The sequence below is a fragment of the Rhincodon typus genome, chromosome 20 (genome assembly GCF_021869965.1).
Source record: "Rhincodon typus isolate 14 chromosome 20, sRhiTyp1.1, whole genome shotgun sequence".
Taxonomy (NCBI): Eukaryota; Metazoa; Chordata; class Chondrichthyes; order Orectolobiformes; family Rhincodontidae; genus Rhincodon; species Rhincodon typus.
In genome coordinates this window covers 11,002,540-11,017,657 of record NC_063351.1, presented here as the reverse complement: position 1 = coordinate 11,017,657, position 15,118 = coordinate 11,002,540, and positions in this window count along the sequence as shown.

The window sequence follows — 15,118 nt, the reverse complement described above, 5'->3', positions numbered from 1 at the left end:
GCTCAGTGACAACGAGGACCAAGCCAGTTGGGGATCATATCTGCAAAATACTCTGGTCTCATAAGAACCGCAGCATATTAGGGCTCAATTTGTTACTTGGCCGAGGAACATACCAGCGAGATATGAGATGTAAAATCAAGCCACATTTGGAAATGCATCCAGACACAACTACATGCAGAAACCAGCAACCACGAGTTAAAAGTTTAATTGGGCTCTTATTCACTTTCCTACACTATCTTTCCTTTCGCAATTCTTAAATCCCATTGATTCAGGAGCGAGAATGTTCATTATATCAGTCACAAAGGTCCTCAATGTTCTGCTGTGCTTGCCACACTATTATCAGCTCACATTTCCAGTATACTATAGGCAAGGTGAGAGTGACAGCCCTTGACATCGGGGCTGCATTTGACTGAGTGTGGCATCAAGGAGCCCTAACGAAATTAGAATAAATGGGAATTGGGGGCAAACTCTCCACTGGTTGGAGTCATACGTGGCACATCGTAAGGTGGTTGTGGTTGTTGGAGGTCAGTCATCTCAGCTCCTGGGCATCGCTGCAGGATTTCCTCAGGGTACAGTATTTGGCCCAACCATCTCCAACTACTTCATCAACAACCATCCCTCCATCATACAGTCAGAAGTGAGAATGTTCGCTGATGATTGCGTAATGTTCAGCACCATTTGTGATTCCTCTGAAACTGAAGCAGTCCATGTTCAAATGCACAAGATCTGGTCAATATCCAGGCTTGGGCTGCTATGTGGCAAGTAACATATGCCAGGCTATGCTCATCTCCAATAAGAGACAATCTAGCCATGGCCCTTGACATTCAATGAATCACCGCCACTGAATCCCCCAATATCAACATCTTTGGGGTTACCATTGACCAGAAACTCAACTGGACCCTATCACATAACACAATGACTACAAGAGCAGGTCAGAGGCTAGGAATACTGTGGTGAGTACCTCACTTCCTGACTCACAGAGTCATACAGCACAGAAACAGACACTTTGGTCTGACCAAACTAGTACCACTTGCCTGTGTTTGGCCTTTATCCCTCTAAACCTTTCCTATTCATGTACCTATCCAAATGTCTTTTAAATGTTGTAACTGTATGTTCATCTATCATATCCTTTGACAGTTCATTCCACATATGAACGACCAGCTGTGTGAAAAAGTTCCCCCTCAGGTCCTTTTTAAGTCTTTCTCCTCTCACCTTAAAAAAATGCCCTCTGTAGTTGTGAACTCCTGCACCCTAGGGAAAAGACCTTTGCTTTTCACCTTCCCTATGCCCTTTATGATTTTATAAACCTTTATAAGGTCACCCCTCAACTACCCACGCTCCAGTGAAAGAAGTCCCAGCCTATCCAGCCTCTCCTTATAACTCAAACCCTCCATTCCTGGCAACATTCCCTGGTAAATCTTTTCTGAATTCTCTCCAATTTAATGATATCTTTCCTGTAGCCGGGTGACCAGAACTGCACACTACTCCAAAAGTGGCATCACTAACGTCCTGTACACTCTCAACATGACATCCCAATTTCTATACTCAATTTCTGAGCAATGAAGGCAAGCGTGCTGACCACCCTGTCTATCTGTGATGCAACTTTCAAAGAACTATGTCCCTGAACCCATAGGTCTCTCTGTTCAACAATACTATCTAGGGCCCTATCATGAACTTTAAAAGTCCTGCTCTTGTTCACTTTACCAAAATGTAATACCTCACATTTATCCAAATCAAACTCCATCTGCCATTCCTTAGCCAACTGGCTCAATTGATCAAGATCCCTTTGTAATCCTACATAACCTTCTTCGCAGTTGACTATACCACGAACTTTGGCATCATCCACAAAATTACTAACCATATCTCTTAAATTCTCATCCAAATCGTTTATGTAAATGACAAACAAAAGTGGACCCAGTACCGAGGCCTGTGGAATACTCCTGGTCACAGGCCTCCAGTCTGAAAACCAACCCTTCACCACCACCCTCTGTCTCCTACTGTCAAGCCGATTTTGTACCAATTTCAAAGTTGCCCTGAATCCCATGTGATCTAACTTTACTAATTAGTTAACCATGCAGAACCTTGTCAAAGGCTTTATTAATGTCCATGTAGGTAATGTCTACCGCTCTGTCTTCATCAATATTTTTGGTTACATCCTCAGAAAATTCAGTCAAGTTTGTAAGACACAATTTCCCATGTACAAAACTGTGCCTCAAAATCACCTCCAACAAGTCACCCACCACTGACTCACCAGTTTATCGTTCCCAGGCTTCTCCTTATAGCCTTTCTTAAATAAAGGCACAAAACTAGCCACTCTTCAGTCCTCTGGCACCTCACCCGTGGCTGTTGATGATACAAATATCTCTGATTGAGGCTCTGAAATTTCTTCCCTAACCTCCCACAATGTCCTCAGATACAGTTGATCAGGTTCCAGGGATTTATCAACCTCTATGCATTTTAAGATCTTGAGCACCTCTTCTTCTGTAATGTGGACTGTTTTCAAGAAATCCCACTGTCCATGGCAAGGCCTAAACAACATTATGGGATACAAAATGAAGCTGACCAAGATAGCAGACAAAGACACATCGCTCCCTGACAAACTCAATACTTTCTATGCTCAGTTTGAGCAGAATATCAGCAGTGTGGTGACACTTGCCCCAACAGTGCCAGACACACCTCTTCCCTCTGTCAGTGCTGCAGACATCAGATCAGTCTTCCTGGGAGTCAACCCAAGGAAAGTGATGGGCCCGGATGGTGTCCCTGGTCGAGCACTCAGATCCTGTATAGGCCAACTGGCGGAGGTATTCACCGACAGCTTCAACCTCTGCCTCCTTCAAGCCAAAGTCCCACCTGCTTCAAGAAGACCACCATTATCCCCGTACCTAAGAAAGCACATGCTGTGTGCCTTAATGACTACTGCCCAGTGGCTTTGACCTCAATAATCATGAAGTGCTTTGAGAGGCTGGTCATGGCCCGCATCAACTCTAGTCTCCCAACCTGCCTCCCCTACAATTTGCCTACTGACATAACAGGTCCACAGCAGTGCCATTTTCCTAGGTCTGCGCTCATCCTCTGAGGTGAGAAGGAGATTACAGCCCGAGGTGAGAGGGAGATTACAGCCCAAGGTGAGCGGGAGATTACAGCCCGAGGTGAGAGGGAGATTACAGCCCGAGGTGAGTGGGAGATTACAGCGCGAGGTGAGAAGGAGATTACAGCCCGAGGTGAGTGGGAGATTACAGCGCGAGGTGAGAAGGAGATTACAGCCCGAGCTGAGTGGGAGATTACAGCGCGAGGTGAGAAGGAGATTACAGCCCGAGGTGAGAGGGAGATTACAGCCCGAGGTGAGCGGGAGATTACAGCCCGAGATGTGAAGGAGATTACAGCCCGAGGTGAGCGGGAGATTTCAGCCCAAGGTGAGAGGGAGATTACAGCCTGAGGCAGCTGGCGGTGAGTGCTGGAACAGGCAGCCTGAGGGGCTGTGTCCCTGGAGCAATGGAAGGGCCACGTCTGCAGAACGACAGAGAGGCCGCATCCCCGGAGAGTCAGAGCGGCCGAGTCCCAGAGCAGTGGAGGGGCGGAGGGACACTTTTGGCAGCATGATGTGGGCTGGGATGCCTGGAGCAAGGCTCTGGCAGCAGCATGCTACAGGAGTGGAGAAGGAAAGTTTGCACTCTCTTTAAGTTATCCTTTTAGTTTTGTACTTTATTCTAAGTTAGTGTGAATGGCACGCATGCACAGCGACGGTACCCACTTTTCACTGTATTTTACATTGAATACATGTGACAATAAAGAAATTCATTCATCTGGATAACAAGGACACCTACATCAGACTCCTGCTCATTGACTACAGCTTCGCCTTCAACACCATTATCCCCTCCACACTGATCTCAAAAGTGCAAGACCTTGGTCTCAGCTCCACCCTCTGCAACTGGATCCTCAGCTTTCCGACCCACAGGCCGCAATTAGACAGGATAGGTAACTGCACCTCCTCCACAATAACACTCAACACTGTAGCCCCTCAGGGATGCGTCCACAGCCTCCTCCTGTACTCCCTGTACACTCACAGCTGTGTTGCCAAATTCCGAACAAACGCCATTTACAAGTCCGGTGACAACACCAACGTGGTGAAACGGATATCTAACAACGATGAGTCAAAACAGAGAAGGGAGCTAGAGGGCTTGGTGATGCGGTGCAATGAAAACAGCCTCTCTCTGAACTTCAGCAAAACTAAAGAACTGATCATTGGCTTCAGAAAGAAAGGAGGAGAATACACCCCCATCCAGATCAACGGAACTGAGGCTGAGAGGGTGGAGAGTGTCAAATTCCTCAGCGTGACAATAACCGACAACTTGTCTTGGACTTCCCACGTAAATGCGACAGTCAAGGAGGCACAACAACGCCTCTTCTTCCTCAGGCTTGTCAGGAAATTTGGCATGTCCATAAGGTCCCTCACTAACTTCTATAGATGTACCATCGAAACCATACTGTCCGGGTGCAAAACGGCCTGGTACAGCAACTGCTTTGCCCAGGACCATAAAAAACTACAGAAGGTGGTGTGCACAGCCCAGACCATCATGGAAGCCAACCTTCCATCCATGGACTCCATTTACACGGCTCACTGCTGCGGAAAGGCGGCCAACATCATCAAAGACCCTTCGCACCTCAGTAATGATCTCCTACAACCTCCTCCATCAGGTAGAAGATACAGGAGCCTGAACACACGCTCAAGCAGGTTCAGGAACAGTTTCTTTCTGGCCATTATCAGACTGATGAATGGACTGTTTAGCCTCAAATAATGCTGAGCTTGCTAACGTTGATCTCGCCTAGCGCACGCACTATGAAATGAAACCTGTATGCCTCTGTCTAAGTCATTTTATAAACTTTGATCTGTACATCCTTGCTTACTATGAACTGCCTGTACTGCTCATAAACAAAGGTTTTCACTGTATTTTGGGACACGTGACAACAAATCAATCCACCAATCAAGCAATTTATTTCTCTGAGTTCCCCAGCTGCCATTTCTTTCTCCACAGTAAAAATTGATGTGAAATATTCGTTTAGTATCTCTCCCATCTCTTGTGGTTCCACATAGAGACAACCTCGTTGATCCGGGACCCAATTTTCTCCCTTATTGCTCTTTTGCTCTTAATGTACTCGTAGAATCTCTTTGGATTATCCTTAACCTTATCTGCCAAGGCTATCTCATTTCCCCTTTTTACCCTCCTGATTTCCCTCTTAAGAATGCCCCTATCTATCCCCTTTTCTCCTTCGAGAGATTCACTTGATCCCAGTTGTCTATGCCTAACATATACCTCCTTCTTATTCTCGACCAGACTCAATATCTTTATTCATCCATTGTTTCCTCCTCTTACCAGACTTATCCTTCTCTAAACCAGGAACATATTGTCTTTGAACTCTCATTAAATCATTTTCGAAAGTCTCCAACTTACCAGTCGTCCCTTTACCTGCAAACAGTCTACTCCAATCAACTGAAAGTTCTGCCTCGAGGCACAAGTCAGGAATGTGATGGAATACTTCCCATTTGTCTGGATGGATGCAGCTCCAACAACACTCAAGAAGCTTGATAACATCCAGAAAAAAGCAGACCACTTGACGGCACCATATCCATAAGCATTCGCTCCGTCCCTCACCAATGCTCAGTTTACACTGCTGCCACTATCTACAAGATATGCTGCAGAAATTTAGCAAAAATCCTCGGACAACACCTTCCAAAACCACGACCACTTCCATCTAGAAGGACAAGAGCAGCAGATACCTGAGAACACCAACATCTGCAAGTTCCCTTCCAAGCCACTCATCATCCTGACTTGGAAATACGCTGTCATTCCTTCACTGTCACTGGGTCAAAATCCTGGAATTCCCTCCCCAGGGCATTGTGGGTCAATCTACAGCACATGGACTGCAGCGGTTCAGGAAGAGAGCTCACCACCACCTTCTCAAGGGCAACTACAGATAAGCAATAAATGGTGGCCAGTCAGCAACGCCTGTGTCCCATGAGTGAATAAAAAAGATTATATTCCCACTGAAAAGAATAGCACCCACAAAATGCCCGACCTCAGCAAGATTTCAAGATGTCTGTTCAAGACATCCACCCAAATATCTAATCCATTGCAACCAGTCTGAGGTTGAGGCAGCAGTGTTTCTATGCCCATTCAGATAGAAGGCAGGGGGAAGGAGTGATAGTGTGAATTGATTTATTTAGTTAATTTTTCATAATCTTTGCCACTTTAACATACAAGCCTCTGAACAAAAGATCAATGTCTTTTACCATAGTTGGCATTCAAATTGAATGTAAATGAATTTCTACTGAGTGAAATATAATATGCTATGAAGTGTTGTTTTTTTGATCAGTTACTGTATTGCTTATTTATATGCCTTGGCAACATTTGTTTGAAGGATATTATGGTAATTCAGGGATAATTTGATGGTTAGGAATATGAACTAATACATTTCTTTGACTAGAAGGTGGAGTCTGAAAATGGACCCTCAAAATATAATCAGATTTTATGTTAAGAATGATCTAGACGACCTTTGCAATAAGTGTGCTTCTAGGTACAAAACATAAATTAGCGTTTGCTTAAAAAGAAAATTAGATGCTATCACATTTTCCACAACTTGTGTGCCTCATTTCAAAAAGCCTAATGAAGAATTCGTAAGTTATTATATCTTTAATAACATAATTTGCATACTTCTTTATTTGGATTCAACCATTTATTCTTCCATTCTCTTTTGCTTTTCTGATCATTTGCATAAATAAATATTTATACTTTGCCATAATAACATATACACTTTCATATTCTCTATCTCTCTTCTATTGGACCTGGAGGATTCTGTCAATCTAATTTGAGGTAACTAAATCCCATTACAAGGCAATGACTAATGGCTTGCAGTTCCTTTACTGTTTCCATATAGCTGAGTAACACAATCAATCGCCACAGTTCAGGACTTCTCTGGTTTTCCACTTTTGTTTTGTGAATTGTACTGAAGAAGGTGCAGGATGTCACTGATGGAGAACAGAATACCTTTCTATTTCATTAGGGTATGTGGTAAAGGGATTTCATGCTTGGCCTTAGTCAAAACCTGATCGCTATCCCGTTGTAATAGTTTGTGAATTCTTTAATTCCCCACCAATTACAGACCATTCAGTGCATGTATCTTAGTCAATACCAACACGATTCATTCAATGGTTGGTTTCCAATTTAAAAATGAAGATCATGAATTTGAGGTTTCCTTTAACCCTTTGCACTTGTTGTAAAGTTGTCAGCCAGGTGTTTAGCTACAACTTTACCACACAGATTTAAAGTATTCTTGCTTGAGAAGAAAGAACAGACTAACTCCAATTGGTATTTGGTATCCAGAAGTGAGTTCATTGACTTTCAGGCAGTTAGGCACCAGCTAAGCTAAAGTTTCATATTTATTCTGAGGGAAGGAGAGGTGTTCAACTCTGAAGCAGGAGTACAGCAGAAGCTTTTGATTTGCTGTGTACAATATATGAGAACTGAATTCTTCGCTTGTCATGTAATATAACCTCCACATTATAGCTAGTAGCGTAATCACAGGTGTCTGAGAACATTATTGCATCAGGCTAAGCTACAGTGTCCATGGATCTGTGTCCATGCTGCCTGTAGTTGGAAATAAATATTCAATCAATTTCTCTCTGTGGGCACACAGACTGTGATCCTGATTGTATATCTGAGGAAGCATTTGCTAAAACAAAGTCATTCAAGGTGAATGTGTTTATTGAATGTTATCTGTTTGGCTGTCAAGCTCATAGCTGAGAGGCAAGGCCAGGACTCTCGTTTTTGCATCTCCAGCTTGTGATGACTGTAGTAATGACTGAACATGAACATAGAATCAGAAGGAGACAATTCAGCCTATCTCAATGTTCATAGCTGATCAATAACTCAACCTCATTGACTAAACTTTGACCCATATCCCGCTACCCATCTCAAAATTTTCCCGTGATCCCGAATCTACTGGCCTTTAATGAATGTGCTGTAAATTTTCACAAACCTTTGTGTGTCAAAGAAGGAAAAAAAAGCTTCCCAATTCCAATGCTGATCAGAGGAAATGCATTTGCTGTGTCTACATTATTGAATTCCTTTATCATTTTAAAGGCCTTGATTAGATTAGCCCTCAACTACTAGACTCCAAGGAAGAGAAGCTCAGTTGATGCAACTATTCTCTTAATGTGTGTTGTTATCCTGACATCATTCTGGTGAATTTGTGCTGTAGCCAAACAAGGCTGATGTATCCTTCTACAACTATGGTGTCTAAACCTAAACCAAGTACTGCGAGTGCAGTCTGATCAAGGCTTTGCACAGATGTATCAAAAGGTCCGCACTTATGTATTTCCATGTCCTTAATATAAAGAACACCATTGCAATTATTTTTTGTACTCAAGATTAATTGTTAACCTACATGGCCACCTAAGTCACTCTGTTATTCGACATGTCTCCTCTGCATTGTTTACCTAATCTGCTGTGCATTACATAGAACCCCTACAGTGTGGAAGCAGGCCATTCAGCCCATCAAGTCCACACCTTTGGAAAGCATCCCACCCAGACCCTCCCCCCTGCCCCTGTATTTCCCATGGCTAATCCACCTACCTTGCACATCCCTGGATACTATGGACAAATTAACATGGCTAATCCACCTACCTTGCACATCCCTGGATACTATGGACAAATTAACATGGCCAATCCACCTAACTGGCACATCTTTGGACTGTGGGAAGAAACTGGAGCACCCAGGGAAAACTCACGCAGACACGGGGAGAATGTGCAAACTCCACACAGACAGTCACCTGAGGGTGGAATCGAGCCCAGGTCCCTGGCACCGTGAGGCAGCAGTGCTAACCACTGAGCCACCGTGCTATGTGTACGTGACTCCAAGCCAACAGCAACCTGATTATGTTTGAGGTGTCTCTGAAATGGTGAAGCAAACCACTCATTGAACAAAGCAATTACACTAAGACTAAAATCGATCGATCACTGCAGTGACCTGCTGATCAGATTCCAACACAACAAACCTGCAGAATCCTCCTCATTCATATCTGGGCACTTGTTTCAAAGCTAGGATAGCTGACCCACAGATCAGTCAAACAACAAGCTGCCATAGTCATACTCACCAAATCATAGCTTTCGGTCAATATCCTGGACTCCTTCATCCCCATCCCTAGATAAGTGCTGTTCCAGCAGCAGGACAATTGCATCAGAGAGGGCAGCACAGCAGTATACAGTCAGGATGGAGTAGACCTGAGAGTCATCAATATTAACGTTGGAACCCAAGGAGTCTCATGCCATCAGGATAAACAAGGGCAAGAAAGCTGCTGATTACCACCTATTGCATCTTCACTTCAAGCTGATGAATCAACACTTCTCTATAGAGCATAGAACATAGAAGAGTACAGTACAGTACAGGCCCTTCGGCCCACAATGTTGTGCCAACCTATTATCTTACTCTAAGATCAAACTAACCTGCATACCCTACATTTTACTATCATCCATGTGCCTATCCAAGAGTCGCTTAAATGTACCTAATGTATCTGACTCCACTACCACCGCCGGCAGCGCATTCCACACGCCCACCACTCTCTGCGTAAAGAACCTACTTCTGACATCTCCCCTATACCTTCCTCCAATCACCTTAAAGTGATGCTCCCTAGTAATAGTCATTTCCGGCCTGGGAAAAAGTCTCTGGCTATCCACTCTATCTATGCCTCTCATCATCTATGTTGAATGCCACTCAGAAAAAGCTGTGGGGCTTCTCAGGACACAGAATATAGTCTGGGTGCAGGACTTCAAAGTCCATCACCAACATTGCCTGATGGCACCATGACTGACTGAGTTGACAGAGTCCTCAAGACAGATCAATCAGACTGGGTCTGCAGCAGGTGGCGAGAGAAACAACACGAGAGAAAAACCTGCTTTGTGTTGCCCTCGTCAATCTGCCAGTCACAGATGCATCTGTCCACAGTGGAGAAACTCCTTGTGGAGACAAAATCCCATCATCTCATTAAGGTAACCTTCTACACTGTCACCGCCCTATTTGCGATATACTCAGAACAGATCTAGCAGCTCAAAATTGGACATCGACATGCTGTGGATCATCAACAGCAGCAGAATTGTATTCAACCACAATCTATAGCCCTCTTGGCCTGGTATATCCCCCACTCTACCGTTACCTTCAGGCCAAGATATCAATCGTGGTTCAAGTGAGAAGTATGGGAGAACATGGCATGAGCAGTACCAGATGTAGCTAAAACTTGATGCCAACCTTGCCAACTCAAACTACAGTATAGGGCCACATGCGTGAAAATCACCAAAAACAGCATGTTATGAACTGAACTGACAGATCCCACAACCAACAGGCCAGGTTTAGGTTCTGCAACATTTAATTATGATTGGTAGTTGGTGATAAACAACTACCCAGAGGGCAAACATCCCTGATCTTAACGATGGCAGAGCCCAGCATGAGACTGCAGAAGACAAGGTTGAAATGTTTACAATCATCTTTGGCCACAACACTATCCACCTTGGCCTCCTCCTGAGGACCACAGCATCAGAGAAGCTCTCCTTCAGCCATTTCAATACACTCCTTGTGAGCTCAAGGTTTGGCTATATAGACCAGATACAACCAAGACAATGGGCCAAGAAAACATACCAGTTGTTGTACTTAAGACTTATGGTCCAGAAATAATGACACCCTAGCCAAGCTGTTCCAGTACAGCTACAACACTGCCATCTACCCAGCACTGTGGAAAACTGCCCAGGCATGTCCTGTTCACAGACAGCAAGACAAATCCAGTCCTAAAAATTTTTTTTCAATCATCTGCAGTAATAGAATTTATGGAATATATGAAGAACTAATGTCCTTCAGGGAAGCAAATCTACCATCCTTACCTGGTCTGGCCTACATGTGACTCCAGACGCACAGTAATGTGGTTGTCCCTCAACTGCCCTCTGAATGGCCAAGCAAGCCACTCAGTTGTACTAATCACTATGGAGTCTCAAAGAAATTAAACCAGACAGCTCACCTGGCACTGAAAAGTCAACAGCAGAAATAGCCCTGTTGACCCTACAAAGTCCTCCTCACTAACATCTGGGGCCTAGTGCCAAAATTGGGAGAGCTGTCTCATAGCCTGACATAGTCATACTCACAGAATCATACCTTACAGACAATGTCCCAGACACCACCTTCACCATCCCTGGATATATCCTGTCCCATCGGCAGGACAGACCCAGCAGAGTTGGACACTCAGCAATATGCAGTAAGGAAGGAATTGCTCTGGGATCCTCAACATTGACTCCAGGCTCCATGAGGTTTTACGGTTTCAGGTTAAACATGGGCAGAGAAACCTCCTGCTGATTACCACGTACCATCCTCCCTTGGCTGATGATCCAGTATTCCTCCATGTTGAACAACACTTCAAGAAAGCATTGAGGGTGGCAAGGGCACAAATTGTACTCTGACAGGGGGTCCACCACCAATAGTGGCTGGGAAGCAGTACTACTGATCGAGGTGGTCGGGTCCCAAAGGACATAGCTGCTAGACTGGGTCTGCGGCAGGTGGCGAGGGAACCAACAAGAGGGAAGAACATATACTTGACCTCATCCTTACCAATCTGCCTGCTGCAGAAGCATCTGTCCATGACAGTATTGGTAAGAGTGACCACACAGAGTCCTTGTAGAGACAAAGTCTTGCCTTCACACTATCACCGCGCTAAATGGGACAGACTTTGAACAGATCTGACAAGTTAAGACTGGGCATCCATGAGGCGCTGTGGGCCATCAACAGCAGCAGAATTGTGTTCCAGCACAATCTGTAACCTCATGGCCCGACATATCCCCCACTCAACCATTACCATCAAACCAGGGGATCAACCCTGGTTCAATGGAAGAGGACATGTCAGGAGCAGCACCAGGCATGCAATAAAAATCGTAGAGTGTGGCATCAAGGAGCCCTAGCAAAACTGGAAACAATGGGTATCGAGTGGCAAACCTCTGCTGGTTGGAGTCATACCTGGCACATAGGAAGGTGGTCACAGTTGTTGGCGATCAGTCATCTCAGCTCCAGGATATCTCTGCAGGAGTTCCTCAGCCATCTTCAGCTGCTTCATCAACAACCTTCCCTCCATCATACGGTCAGAAGTGGGGATGTTTGCTAATAATCGCACAATGTTCAACTCCATTTGCAACTCCTCAGATACTGAAGTAGTCCATGTTCAAATGCAAAATGATCTGGACAATATCCAGGCCTGTGCTGACAAATGGCAAGTAACTTTGTGCCACACAAATGCCAGGCAATGATCATCACCAAGAAGAAAGAATCTGACATCATTCTATTGTCATTCAATGATGTTACCATCACTGAATCCCAACTGTGAGCATCCTTGGGGTTACCATTGACCACAAACTCAACTGGACCTGCCACATAAACACAATGGCTACAAGAGCAGGTCAGAGGCTAGGAGTAACTCAATTCCTGACTCCCCAAAGCCTGTCCACCATTTACATGGCACAAGTCAGGAGTGTGATGGAATACACTTGTCTAGACGGATGCAGTACCAACAACATCTCAAGAAGCTTGATACCATCCAGTACAAAGCAGTCCACTTGATTGGCACCACATCCACATACACCCACTCGCTCTACCCCAATGCTCAGTAGCAGCAGTGTGTACTATCTACAAGATGCAATGGAGAAATTCACCAAATATCCTTAGATAGCACCTTCCAAACCCACAACGACTTCTATCTAGAAGGACAAGGACATCAGATGCATGAGAATACCCCCACTTTCAAATTCCCCTCAAGCCACCCAACATCTTGACTTGGAAATATTTGCTGTTCGTTCACTGTTGCTGGGTCAAAATCCTGCAATTCCCTCTTCTAAGGGCATTGTGGGTCAACTCACAGCAGATGAACGCAGTGGTTCAAGAAGGCAGCTCACCACCACCTTCTCAAAGGCAAATAGTCAGCTGACCACAACCTTCTTGAAGGCAATTGGGGACTTTTAATAAATGCTGGCCAGCCGTGGACACCCACATCGCATGAGTGAATTATAAAACATTCTACTGAGCTATTAAACAGTATTTGCAAGTAACTGCTCAGAAATGTTCAGTTTTGGTTCTGTTGGATCACTCAGCTCCATGCTTCATTCCAGCCATTGTCCAAACACGAACAAAAGAGCTGGATTCCTGAGATGAAGTGGAGTTTTAGTATTGCTTTCGATGTCAAGGCTGCATTGGACACTCAATGCAAATATTGGGGGAATGCCTCCCATTGACTGGGGTCATGATTAACCTAAATGAACATGAATGTTGGACATGAATCATCTCAGCTTCAGGACATTCTGCAGGAGTTCCTCAGAACAGTTTCCTAGGCTCAAACATCTTCAGCTGCTTCATCACTTGTCTTCCCATCGGCACGATGTCAGATGCTGACTGATGATTGCAGATTGTCACTACCATTCACAGCTCTTCAGCTAATGAATCAGCTTAAGTGTCTTGCAGTGTAGTGATCATGCCCTTCCTCTGGGCTAGAAGGTCTGAGTACAAATGTCAGCTTCCTTAGACACGTGTCAATTCATGTCGAGATAGGTTGATTAAAAATCTATATGCACATATGCAGCAAGTATTAGCAACATTCGCAGAGAATGCTGGAGAAACTCAGCAGGTCTGGCAGCAAGTGTGGAGAAAGAAAGAGTTACATTTCATCTTTAATTGTTAGCTCTGTCTCTCTCTCCACAAATACTGCCAGACCTGCTGAGTTTCTCCAGCTTTCTTTGTTTCAGATTTCCAGCATCTGCAGTATTTTGCATTTATTTAGCAACATTCAAGCTGGACTGCTAAGTGGCAAGTAACATTTGTGTCAACAAGAGAGAACCCAACTGATGTTCCTTGGCATTCAATGATATTGCCATCATTAAATCCTACACAAGCAACATCCTAGAGCTTACTATTTGCCAGAAACTAAAATGGAGCTGCTATATAAATACTGTGGTTGTAAGATGTTGTGGTTGGTTGGCTCGCCGAGCTGGTTCGTTGTTGTTCCGCAGATGTTTCATTACCCTGCTGGGTAACATCATCAGTGCAGCCTCCGATGAAGCGCCGTGTTTTCCTGCCTGGTTTTTAAACTCTGGGGTCCGTTGAGCTGGGTTACCTCACTTCCGTTTTTCCTTTGCAGTGGAGTATATATAGGGTCTAGCTCTAGTGTTTGTTGATGGCTTTCATCGTGGAGTACCAGGCCTCTAGGAATTCCCGTCCTTGTCTCTGCTTGGCCTGACCCAGGATCCTGGTGTTGTCCCGATCAAACTGGTGGTTTTCCTTATCCATGTGGATGGAGATGGGTGAGTATCGGTCGTGTCTTTTTGTTGCTAATTGGGGGTCATGTACTTTTGTCGCTAATTTTCTTTCTGTCTGTCCAATGTAGTGTTTGTCGCAGTCTTTGCAGGGAATCTTGTATATGACGTTGGTCCTGTCCATAGTAGGTAACGGGTCTTTGGTTCGGGTTAGCAGTTGGCGTAGGGTTGATATGGGTTTGTGTGGTACTCTGTTGCCCAATGGTCGTAGGAGTCTTGTGGTCAGTTCAGATATGTTCTTGACGTAAGGTAGCGTGATGAGTGTGTTAGGGCGCGCAGTATCTTCCTGTTGTTGTTCGTGAATAGGCATCTTCTGGCCCAGTTTTTTGGGTATCCATTGTCTTTGAATACCTGGAAGAGGTATTCTTCTTCTTCTTGGTGTAGTTCCGGGTTGCTGCAGTGTGTTGTTGCCCGTTTAAACGGTGTTTTCACGCGACTTCGTTTGTGGGTGTTAGGATGGTTGCTGTTGAAATTCAGTACGTGGTCAGTGTGTGTCGCTTTTCTGTGTACCTTTGTCAGGAATTCCCCGTTGCTCCTGCGTTTTACCATGACATCCAGGAATGGAAGCTATTCATTCTTTTCCTCTTCCCTGGTGAATTTGATCCTGGCCAGAGTGTTGTTTATTAGTTATAGATAACAAGGTGTGGAGCTGGATGAACACAGCAGGCCAAGCAGCATCAGAGGAGCAGGAAGGCTGACGTTTCGGGCCTAGACCCTTCTTCAGAAATTCATTT